Source organism: Dama dama, chromosome 9 (assembly GCF_033118175.1).
Source record: "Dama dama isolate Ldn47 chromosome 9, ASM3311817v1, whole genome shotgun sequence".
Classification (NCBI taxonomy): Eukaryota; Metazoa; Chordata; class Mammalia; order Artiodactyla; family Cervidae; genus Dama; species Dama dama.
The window spans coordinates 28,644,920-28,657,968 of NC_083689.1; positions in this window are offsets into that span (position 1 = coordinate 28,644,920).

The following is a 13,049-nucleotide window of genomic DNA, read 5'->3' on the forward strand; positions in this document are numbered from 1 at the left end:
AATTTTCCAAAGTAGATTATCCCTCCTGATGCTGAAGGTTAGACAGTTTTGAGTGTGTGTATGTGTGTGTATTTTTACAGAAGAGGATAACAGACCACCCCTGAAGTTAGGGTATTTCTATTATATTTGAAGGTACAAATAGTTTTTCCAGAAGAGGAGTAAAATTTCTAAAATGCTGGAATTTTCCATATTCTAGTGGTTTTTCTAGAAGAATAGAAAAATAAGTTTCTTAAGTGATTATTTTGTGTTCCTAAGAAAAGTGTTGAATCTACTGGCTTCCATACATAAGATTAGCAGTGAGACAATAATTAGAATTCTCACACATTTTTCAGGATGGCTTGTTACTAGTGTATCCTTGATAGTGAGCTGGTCAGCATAATCACTTGCTTCTACCCTTGGTTTTTAACTATAATTTACTATTAATTTAAATTCAATACCTCCAATTTAGTTTTTTAAAGGCTGTGGTGACAATATATTTGAATCCACAGTGTTAGTTTTGGTGGGGAAAAGGGGAGGTTAGTATTATCCATGAAGTTATACGTGAAATTATATATGGTACATGTACTCAGTCACTTCAGTCGTGTCCAATTCTGTGCAGCCCTGTGCCTGTCAGGCTTCTCTATCCATGGGATGCATTTCAATATAAATCACTCACACCCTATTGGTAAAGAAGATGTACTCAGCATTCACTATCTCTACCATTAACCATCACCACTGTAAAACATAATGTGCTTAAACAGTGATATCTACAATTACTAAGGTCCTTTATCATTGTATAGGAAAAGTATGGCTTTTTTAAAAGTAAAAGGCTTTAAGAAAGAACTTTGATTCACACCACTCTATAATTTCAAGCTTTAAAGTTAACTTAAACAGTGGAGTCAAGTCAACCACTGTCAAGTAAACTCCTTCCAAACATCCTTAACGTTTTCAAGGTAAAAAGTAAAAACACCAAAATGAAAAACCAAGATGTTATATTTTCTTAAATATACATATAATTGAATGCTGATATAATTTAAGATGTCAGTAAAAGGAAAAAGGGAAAAATTAGGACCTCTTCCTTATCTCTTATATTAACTTCATGGGTTTTTTTCTTTTTTTTGCTTTTAAATTATATTTGTTTTAAAACAGGTTTTTTTTTTTTAACTTTCATTCAAACATTGCATCAGTTCAGTTCAATCGCTCAGTCGTGTCTGACTCTTTGCGACCCCATGGACTGCAGCACACCAGACTTCCCTGTCCATCACCGACTCCCAGAGCTTGCTCAAACTCATGTACATCGAGTTGGTGATGCCATCTAACCATCTCACCCTCTATCGTCCCCTTCTTCTCCTGCCTCAATCTTTTCCAGCATCAGGGTCTTTTCCAATGAGTCAGTTCTTCACATCAGGTGGCTAAAGTATTGGAATTTCCGCTTCAGCATCAGTCTTTCCGATGAATATTCAGGACTGATTTCCTTTAGGATAGACTGGTTGGATTTCCTTGCAGTCCAACAGTTCAAAAGCATCAATTCTTTGGCGCTCAGCTTTCTTTATATTCCAAATGTCACATCCATACATGACCACTGGAAAAACCATAGCTTTGACTAGATGGACCTTTGTTGGCAAAGTAATGTCTCTGCTTTTTAATATGCTGTCTAGGTTGGTCATAACTTTTCTTCCAAGGAGCAAGTGTCTTTTAATTTCACGGCTGCAGTCACCATCAGCAGTGATTTTGGAGCCCCCAAAAATAAAGTTTCTCACTATTTCCATTGTTTTCCCCCTTATTTGCCATGAAGTGATGGGTTCAGATGCCATGATCATAGTTTTTTGAATGTTGAGTTTTAAGCCAGCTTTCTCACTCTCCTCTTTCACTTTCATCAGGAGGCTCTTTAGTTCTTCTTCGCTTTCTGCCATAAGGGTGGTATCATCTGCGTATCTGAGGTTATTGATATTTCTCTCAGCAATCTTGATTCCAGCTTGTGCTTCATCCAGCCTGGCATTTCGCAGAATGTACTCTGCACATAAGTTAAATAAGCAGGGTGACAATATACAGCCTTGATGTACTCCTTTCCTGATTTGGAACCAGTCTGTTGTCCCATTTCCAGTTCTGTTGCTTCTTGACTTGCATACAGGGCTTCCCTGATAGCTCAAACATTGCATAGAGACCAAAAAATAAGAAACAAACTTTTAGAAGATTATAAAATTAGCATTGTAGAAGGAATCACAAATGAGCCATCAAGGAAAAAAGAAACAGCTACACAAACAGAGAATGAGAGCAAGGAACACTTAAGGGAGGTTGTAGTAAACTTCAAATGCCCTCAGTGAAGCACACATCCCAAGAGTCTCTCCCCTGTCTAACTCTGGTCTTGCACGTGACTAGCCTTGGTAAATGGGTCACTAGCACCCATAATGTAAGCAAAAGCTTGTGTGCTTGTACTGTAGGACTTACTCTCTTGAAATGCTCCATCTTGGAAATCAATTCTGGGAATGTCCAAGAAGCCGTGCAGGGAGGCCCAAGTATGGAACAACTGTGGCCCCAGCTAGGCTTCCAGCAAGGGGGCCAGTACCAGTTGCTATTCATGTGAATGAGACTATTTTGGACTTTCTAACCTATCCAGTGCCCCAACCAATTCTATATTTAGGAGAAGAAATTTCCCAGTCACACCACAGATTTATGAGAAATAATAAGTTCTTATTGTATTAAGTCACTATGTTTTGGGACAGTTTATTTCATAAGCAATAGACAGCTTTTTAAAAAGAATGAAGCTTAGGGAATTTAAATAAATTCCCCAAGGTCACAATAGGTAAATTTTGGATCAGGGTTCAAAACAAGGTCTCTATGACTTAGAGCCCACTTCTTGGCCCCATGTTGCCCACTGTTAATATTTAAATATAGGGAAAATAAGAAGTCTTATTCTTTCCTCAACAGGAAAGATCATATAGCAAGTAAGAGTATACACAAATGCTTTTATCTTATGCCTGGTGCTAGACACCCTACCTGGATCCCATCTCAGAGGTCTGTAAACAACTCCAGGAAGGCCTAACTTATCCTCCAAATAAGCAGTATCCTTTGGGTGGCAACCCCTAATTCATAACTGAGATATTGAACAGATAGAAATTGAGACCCATATGAGTGTTCGTATATTTCTCAATGGAAAAAAATAATGTGCTATTTTTGAAAAATTGAAGTTACACCATTTCCTACAGAAAGATTAGAGTTCACATTATTAAAAACGTGATTATGTGGGACAAAAATTTTCTGCCCACTTAATTTTGTGATATAGAGTTTGAAGGAGAATTAGGGGATGCATGTTAAGACAGTATAATGCATGGACAATTCAATTCAGTAAAGTATAAATTGAATGCTCTTCTTCAAAAAGGAAATAAATTAATGATCAAAAAGCACATGAAAATGTGTTCATTAGACATCTGGAAAATGCAAATTAAACTAATGAGATCAATTACACATCTACGATATGGCTAAAGTTAAAAACACTAAATGTTAATCAATATATGGAGCAACTAGAATTCTCATACATTATTGATAAGAGTGAAAAATTATACAGCCACTTTGGGGAAAACTCTGACAATCTTATAAAAATAAATATACACCTCAGGCTGTAATCTAATAATTCCATACTTAGGTAGTAATTTATAATAGAGAAATTAAGATGTATGCCTACAGGAAGAACTGTTTAAGAGTACTGACAGAAACTTTATTCCCATAGCCAAAACTTTGAAATAGTCAGTTTCTGTCACTAGAATGATAAATAAACAAATTGTGTTATATTCATACAATGGAATAGTATCATGGTGGTCGTGAATAGATAACACTCAGATCTGCTGGGGTAGGCATAATTCAACTAATCCAACTCTAGATTGACTCCTATGTTTCTCATGGCTGCTCTCAGCAGATGCCAAGACATGGTAGGTGTAATAATGGAGAATGTGGGACTCCTTTAATAAGCTACTCTGGCTTGAGAACTCCCCATTTGGCCTGGCCTGCCTGAAACTCTCAGAGATACTCTGCAGCCTTCCTACCCATTGCTCCTTCTATCCTCCTCTCCATCCCAAGTGACAATCTGAAGGCTCTCCCTACCTATTCTGAATCCCTTCCCTTTATCCTTTACAAGTATTTCCCACAACAACTCTTTTGCATATCTAATCCCGTCTTTCAGAGGACCAAAACTAACATAATTACTTCATGATAAAAAGCAATGCAGAATACCATGGATGAGACACAAAAACATGCAAATCAAAAAAGAAAAGAAAAGAAAAACTCAATCCAACTCAAAAGAATAAATACTACATGATTTCACTTACATGAAGAACTAGAGCAGATAAAGTTAATCTATGACAAGAAAAAAAAAAAAGGTCACCTCAAGGAATAGGGATAGGCATTGACTGGGAAGAGATATAACAGAACTTTCTAAGTTGTTGATAATGTTCTATACTTTGATAGTGGTTTGGATTGCACAAGACTCATCTAATGGTAGACTTAAGATTTGAGTACTTTATCACATGAAAATTTTACCACAAAACAAAAACTGTAAACAAATATTGAACTTTAGTTGATATGTATGCTGAAATACTTAAAGAGAAGTATACTAATTTCTTTAACTTCCTTAGATTCACCAAAAAAGCAAGATGGTTTAATGAGTGGACAGAAGCATGACTGGACTTCCCAGATGGCACTAGCGGTAAAGAACCTGCCTGCCAATTCAGGAGACATAAGAGATGCAGGTTCATCAATCCCAGGGTCAGGAAGATCCCTTGGAGGAAAGCAAGGCAACCCCCTCCAGTGTTCTTGGCTGGAGAGTCCCATGGACAGAGAAGCCTGGTGGGCCACAGTCCACAGTTGAAGAGTCAGACACAACTGAAGTGAGTTAACATACACACAGAAGCATGACTAGATAGACAAGATATGTTACAGAGACAGTATGTGAAAAATGCTTATGGTAGATCCAAGTGATAATATACAAACATTTACTGTAAAATTCTTTCAACTTTACTATACAGTTAAAAATTTTCATAAAAAAATCCCAGACACTGCTGATTTTTTAAAAATCCTATTGACTTCAAGAAGCTAGACACAAAAAAATATGAAAAAAAAAAAAATAATGGCATCAGACTAGAATCTAGAAGATAATGTAAGGGTAGAATAAAGGTAATTTGGGGTTAATGATCTCAGAAAACTTGCTTATAAAAATCTTTTCTCAGTAGGCTATGCTCTACAAATACAAAAGAGTAAATTGAGAAAAAGGAAGATATGGCATCCAGGAAATGAAATTCAGTATAAGGGCAATGTAAGAATGTCTTAGCTTAACTGTAACAAGAAGCCTCAGGACACCAAATGTGCACTTGGTCTAGATAATAAACACTGCAGAACAGACAGTTCAAAAGGGATGTCACTCATGAAAAAAAAAAAAAAGTGAGATTGATGGCTTAACTGTTGTACTTGATTTATGATTTTATTGTGAGGAGTTCCACATATCTGAAGATTGCTAGCAATGAGTGAATACAAAATAAACAAAAATGTTAAAAGAATTCATTACCAACTCCAAGAAAAACAAAGAGTTTTACCAAACAGTAAAATATCTCTACACTATAAGCTTAGTTGATAATAACATTAATATAGTCAAAGGAATGTAGACCTTCAATATTGATATAACCAAAAATTATGCTATAACTACATTGGAAGTGATGGATAGTATCTATAACTGAAAGTCAGGAAAATTCCAAATAACTTAAATAAGCAGACTATGTAGAAATATAGCAGAGGAAAGAACTAATAGCTGATAATCCTCGTCCCTGAAAGCAGAAATGGGGGAAAGGGGTATGCGAGAGGGGCTGCTGTCTATTGTCATAGGCCTTATTTTCTTCATGTTTAAACGTGTGTACATTCACTTGCTTTTGTAAAATTTATAATTTAATTAAAAAGTGTTTCTATCTATTGCAATTACAGGTATCGTGAGGGTTTATTTTTCCATATCCTATCCGTTGAAATACCAGACATTCCTTGGTACGTCAAAAAGGAAGGAATGCAAATATTTCAGAAAATAGGGAGACCATAGTGGATTTACCATGTGTGAGCTGTCTAATTCACTCCCTACATTCCCTGAGAGGGCCCAGAACTCACTTTTTTCACCAAGGAGATATATATTAGTGAAAATAGCACCAACATTTTAGAAAGGTATTTTCATAATAGTTCTCTTGGGGATGTTACTGGGAGAAATGTCCAATGAATCAGATTCCTTGGTTTTAGTAAGATGTCCATTATGTGGCATTTAATCCTCTGAGGGAAAGAAAGCATAGTTACTATAGCAATCAGAATGTTCCAGCTTAGATAGTCTGGCAATGATAAATCAACTCTGGAGTTTCTGGAGTTGAAACAGAAGGACAACCCACTAAAGTCTTACTTGACTTAATTGAAAAACTTTGGGGTCTGGTAAAAAAAAAAAAAAAAAAAAAACTACCAAAATAGATATTAAATTTTTGATGTCTCTCTCAGTTCCTAGAACAAAGTTATTTCACAGACCCAAGCCTCTATCAATAAAGAAGAGCCTAGTGATCTTGAAAGATAATAAAACTGCAAGTAACAAATTTCAGCGAAGAGATGCATTGCAGAGAGATAAGAGCCTGTATTTGAGAGTCAATCTACCTGAATTCAAATTCTGGCTCCATCTCTTACCAACTGTGGGATTTGGGATATTTACCACATTAACTGTGTTACAGAGAAAGAAAAAATTAAATATTTAGAGAAATATAAGACATTGTCTGAGAGCCAAAAGGCTTCCCAGGTGGTGCTAGTGGTAAAGAACCCACCTGCCAATGTAAGAGACAGACAATGTGGGTTTAATCCGTGGGTCAAGAAGATCCCCTGGAGGAGGGCATGACAACCCACTCCAGTATTCCTGACTGGAGCATCCCATGGACAGAGGAGCCTGGCGGGCTACAGTCCACAGGGTCACAAAGAATTGGACGCAACTGAAGTGACTTAGCACGCATGCACACTGAGAGCAAACACTGATTCCTAAGAACCTAGGATTCTGGTGCTATCCACCTCTATCCACAAAATGAAAACTAATGGGCATTTGTCCACATCAAGGTAAACTGGGTCTTGGCCTCCTACACAACATTGCTTCTGACCAAGGTTTTTACTTTACATTAAATAAGAACAGTGGATACATTGGTTTTATCATGTACCTAATATCTAGAGTCAAAATAGGTAGAATAGGCTAGTGGAGATTAATTTAAGTCATCACGTAGGAGAGATACCTTGAAAATTAATGGCATGGTTCCTCAGATGGGGTACCTATTTTGAACCAACAAGAAGTAAGTGGATTCTGTTTTTCTCAAAGCCAAGTTGCATTAATCCAGGAATCAAGGACTGGAAAGAGGGTGCTATTCACAGTTAGTGTGGAAGTGAAAGTGTTAGTCACTCAGTTGTGTACGACTCTTTGCGACCCCATGGACTGTAGCCCACCAGGCTCCTGTATCCATAGAATTCTCCACGCAAGAATACTGGGGTAGGTTGCCATTACTAATTACACCTCACAAAATTTCTCTTTCCATTCCATCATCTTCAGGCTTTACTACTGGTGTGGAAATAATAGAAAATAGAGGAATGCTTTCAACATTTAATGGAAGTGAGACTTCCACTGGGCCATTTTACACTCCTCATGGCATTATGAAGAAAGACAAAAAAAAAGAGAGAGTATTTTAGCCTTCCTTGTTTGATTCTAGTTCTAGGAAAAATAGGATTGCTGTTATACAATGGAAGCAGGGAGGAGAATAAACAGAACACCTTCTCACATTACCAAGTCCAGGGCTAAAAGTTAATCAAAGACTCTGGCAGTCTCTTCAGGCAGAACCACCAAAAGCTCAGATCCCTCAGGAGTGAAGGTTTGAGTGACCCCACTGGGTAATGAATTCCGGCCAGCTGAGGTGCTAGCAGAGAGCAAAGCAAACAGAAACACTTGGTGGAGGAAGAAAGTTATAAATACCAGCTACTGCCTTGCGGCCAGTTGCAGAAACAAAGACGAATGCCGCTATTTTTCCTTCTTTGTTGAGTCATGGCTTTATCTACACATTTTAATAAAGTTTCCTTTTCTGGAGGAGGTTTGCTGGTAGTAATTATCGATGTAATGCATGCCACGAATGGAAGAATTCTGAAGTGGGATTGCACCAAAACTAGAGAAAATAGACATCACCCAGACATTCTGGACTTGGTCCCTGACTCACTTTGGGCTCTCTGCCTTTGGAGAAGGAAGAAACACATTTTAAGTTGTATGTGGAGTAGTTACATTATCTTACATTTTTAATGTAAATGTGTGCAGAACAAATAGAGGTAGACAAAAGAATAAATTAGGGTGGGTATTTGGCATTTGTTGGCTACATAAACCCCTTCTAGCTGGGAGGAACCCTGATTGCGTGAGTCTGGGACAGAGACATGGCTCACGTCCTAATACAGAGGAGGCCAAGTGTGCCCTCCTCCTCTTGTCTCAGCGCCAGCAACAGGTGCGTGTGCCTAGTCTCACACGTGGAGCTCTCCTCCCGTTCCCGTACCTTCAGAGAGTGACGCAGAGATGAAACTTCATGATGCTCTGTCAGTAGCAGGGATGGGGAGTGATAACAGCTTTACTCTCAATAGCAAATAGTAAACTGACAGTGATAGTACTCTGTCAATAGCAGAGGCAGCACTCTAACCAGAGCATTTCAGAGGCAAGACCCTGCCTGGGCTCTCATTTTCGGGCCTCTTCTCATCTCCTACCTCTTATCCTTCTAATAAATTCCTTCTCCTTAAATCAGACAGAGTTGTTTTCCATTACTTGGAAGAGCCAAGTGAGACAAAACTGCTTCACTACTTTAGAAGAGGCGGCCACTTCATCAGGGCTAATCCATCTGAAAGCAGGAAGGGGAGAATATATGGCTTTGTTAGGAGACACTTTCTGCCTACAGCCAGAAACCAAATACGTCAGAAAGTCAGATAATACTGAGCCAAAATCTCTGCCTTGAGCTAATATAAATGAGAGAAAGAAGAAAGGAGGAAACATCACAGGATTTACACCTGAGACCTGGAAAAGCCTGACCCTATGCTTGTCCAAGCACCAACTCTAATACACTATCTACTTGACAAAGGTGTCAACTATCTATGCTTACACTTTGTATACAATTTCAGAAATTCAGGGTCCCAAAAGACCTTCCCTGTCCTAGATGTCCAAAAACAGAGTAATTCAGCAGATAAGAAGTAATTAAGTGCAAAGATGCTGCCATAATGGAACCTCCAAATTAGGTATGCCTAACTAAACTACTGATTAATTTTTGGAATCAGCACAGAATTGAGAATTATATTCAGCAAGACAACGGAGGTGGAAAAAGTCTACAAAGTGAACTTCTGTAAGTCAAGGCAGAAACTCAAAAACTATATAAACTTTCCACATAAATAACTTTTCTTTACAATTTAATGACTATACATAAAACAGAGTTTTGCTACAGAGTGTAATACTGGTATTAACTCCTCTTTACTTAGTCAATTTTGAAATATCTTCTTTCCTTTTACAATATCCAAATGAAGTTTTTGTCTTTTCCTCTTCCAGGTTTTTTGTTCCAAATGGACTTCAGCCCAACACTGCTGAAGGGAGAATTTCTCCTCTGCAGTCAGGGGCTTTCATAGAGGCCAATAATTCAAGTTTCCTCTGTTAATCTAAATCTAGCACCGGAAATAAAGATTTGGTCCTGGCCAGCTATCCCCTTTCAGCCAGATACAGCTGAATTTATTTGGAGGTATAGCAAGGCAGCGTAATGCCCAAATGCAATCTCTATTTCAGACATTCCTGGTGAGCCCCAGACTTCCCATGCACTCCCTCTCTCAACACAATCATCCAGATTCCTCAAAGCAAATAAATGGAATTGACTTAGAGGCCTACCTCTCCCCTCCTCACCAGTCTTCTCAAAGCTGTCCACTTCTCTACCACTCCCTTGGGCAGACCCTTCTGATATCACACATGAATTACAAGCAGTAGCCCCTCAAGGCCTCTAGAACTTTAACCTCCTCTGCTCCACCTGCAATAGTATGCCTGTTGACTACACAGCACAACAAAATGACTTTGTTAAAACAAATCCTTTCTCTGCTTAAAATTATTCAATGGCCACTCACTGCCTTAGGAAGAAGTCTAAGCCCCTTAGCATATCTTCAGTATGCTAAGTGGCCTCCATTGCCAACTGAGTGTAATTTTTAACACTTCTTGCCTTGGAGTTTTACTTGCATTTCCCTAAATATATCATGTTTTCTTGTCCTTAGGCTTTGCCTGGGGAGCTTTGAATGTCTTTTTCTCCACACACTTGTTCCCCTAGCTAAATTTGCTCCTCCTTCTAACTGCAGTTCAGCTATTGCCTCGGCCAGAAGCCTCGCTGATTGCTCAAACCTTAACATTGTGTCTGAAGCTCTGGAAAGGCTATCGCCAAGTTGTCATTGCCTATTTGTCAGTATCCCTAGGGCAGCCAACTGTGGCAGTCTATCTACTACCCAGTAAGCAATAAAAAGTCTCTGAATAAATCAATGATTCATAAACTTGGGTGCTTTCTGTCATTAATTTCCACTCCATAGGTAATTTCCACACTTTGTAGGCAACAAGATATTCTTCAGTTTTGTTTTCTAGAGTCTCACCCCTGTCCCTATGACATTTAAGTTCTACGTCTATACTAAAGCAATCCTTTATTTATTTATTATGTAAGCCAGAAGTAGCCAAGCAGACTGATGAAGATAAAACATTGCTGAATACAGAAGACAGGATTATTACATTTTGAAACTGCACTTTGTCATTTGATATTAAGAAATAAGAACCTACCACTTTGAAAAGAGTGGCACTTGCTTGACCTAGTGAGAGTTAACACGCACTGTCACACCCAGGGGTTACAACTCGTGAACTTTATAAAAAAAACATTCAGCCTATTTTTTGTAGGAAAATTCCTTGCTTTCTGGAAACCTGAAATTCATGTTGGCCCCTGGCTGACCATACATTTCATCTTTTTATTCTACTCTTTTTTTTTGTTGTTTAAAATTGAGGCCTGAAATCATACACTATTGTAAAAGAGAAATGTACATTTGTACTGAAAATGCAAAGACCTCCAAACTTGTCTTCTCTAAAAATTCTGAAATTCAAGTAAAAATAAAAGTTTTAGTGGCTGTTGTATGTTTTTTCTGAAGCCCGAGTAGGAAAATTACTGTACAATTGACAAACATGAAACATTTGCAAATATGTGACGAAATTCCACTTTACAACACAGCCACTTTCACTGACAATCCTGACCACATTTCTTATAGTCAAGTATATCATCAATATACCTAATTTGGGAAACTACATTTAGAATTGTCAATTCTTCCATATGCTTTACCTTAAAAGATATGGAAGAGAAAGGATATTAATGATGCTGGGTTAATTCATTCCTAAAACAGATATTGCAGAAGTTAGAGATGCAATAAGACTTGTAATTTTGGATTCATATCATTTATTAAAAAGATGAGATATGAAGGGCCTGAAATTCTCTTTTAGGATTGTTATAAAACATTATAGCAAAAGAATTCTACTACTATGTATGTATTTTAATAATTTTCTCTCTTTTGCATTTTGTGAACTATGCAGAAATAAGTGAAAACTTTGAGTATCTGTAAGACTAGGTATCCGTATGACCCTTCTGACATTTTAATTTTGTAAAATTTTTAGCAACTAAGATATGTTCCTAGGAAAAGCATAGGGTGTTAATTTTTCCATTTTAATATAAAATACTGATGGACATGACTGAGCAACTGAGCACATGAACTGATGAAAGTTGGGAAATCATGAATGAGAACATTTGAACCATAATAATGTGATTATGGTCAAATCTCATAGTTGGAACTTTGAATTTAAAAAAAAAAAAGGTGTTTAAAGGTTCCATTTGTTTTCAAAGTCCAGTAGTTGCATAACTTTCCATAAGTGTTAATATGCGTTAAGAGCAGATCCTGAAAAAAGTTTCCTAAAGTATTTTTATTATTTATATTTCATTTGAGACTAGAGGTAAAGTAATACTCCCCATGAGCCAATGAGCAATGGTTAAAGTGTTCAATGGAATATGGGAAATCCATTACTCGTTAACAAAAAGGAGTCCTAAATTTGAATTTTTGCTTTATCTCTTTGTTATGATCCTAGTATTCAAACCTGGGAAGGGGGTTTGATTGAAAGAAGCCTTTATGAAATTGTCAAGCCATAGTAAGCTGAATGTGAGGATATGCTATTATTTCCCTCATGCCCTGCATTATAATTCATTATTAAAATGCCAGATTGGTATCAAATGTGAGAATGCAGTTGCATCTGATGCTTATGAATCTTGATACCATTAGTGCATTAAAAGACACTTCCCCCCATCTGAGGGAAGTTAACAATTCATACAGAAGTTTCATATTACACATCTTCAATTGATCACCCTTAGGGGACTCAGTAAGTGCTGAAGTTTTTATAAAAGATCTGAGCTTCCTGGAGTTGAACCTAAAGAGACTTTTCAAAGACTACTGCCATATTTGGTCCCTTGACAAACCCTTTTTAAAAGAGAAGACAAAGGTAATCATTCAGATTTCATTGTTCTGTTCAGCCTTACTGGAAAAAAAATAGTTGATACTCTATTTCAGGTATTGTCTCAACAATGAAGTGAGAGTTGTTAATCTTGTGTGAAGTAATATTGTATAATAGTTTGACATTCTCACATACAGAGACAAAATATTCGTGCCAGTGATAAGACACAGAATCTTCACAGTGTTTATTCTACAACACTATAAAACTAGTGCTTTAACCACAGAAAAATTTCAGTACCAGAAAAACAAATCCTTTTACCTTCCAAGTATCTGATCAGTTCAGTTCAGTTCAGTTACTCAATCATGTCCAACTCTTTGCGACCCCATGGACTGCAGCCTGCCAGGCTTCTGTATCCATCACTGACTCCCGGAGCTTACTCAAACTCATGTCTGATAAGTTAGGCCATTTCTTTCACTCTTGTGTAGCACTAAAGAGATACACACAGGATCTATGAATTTTC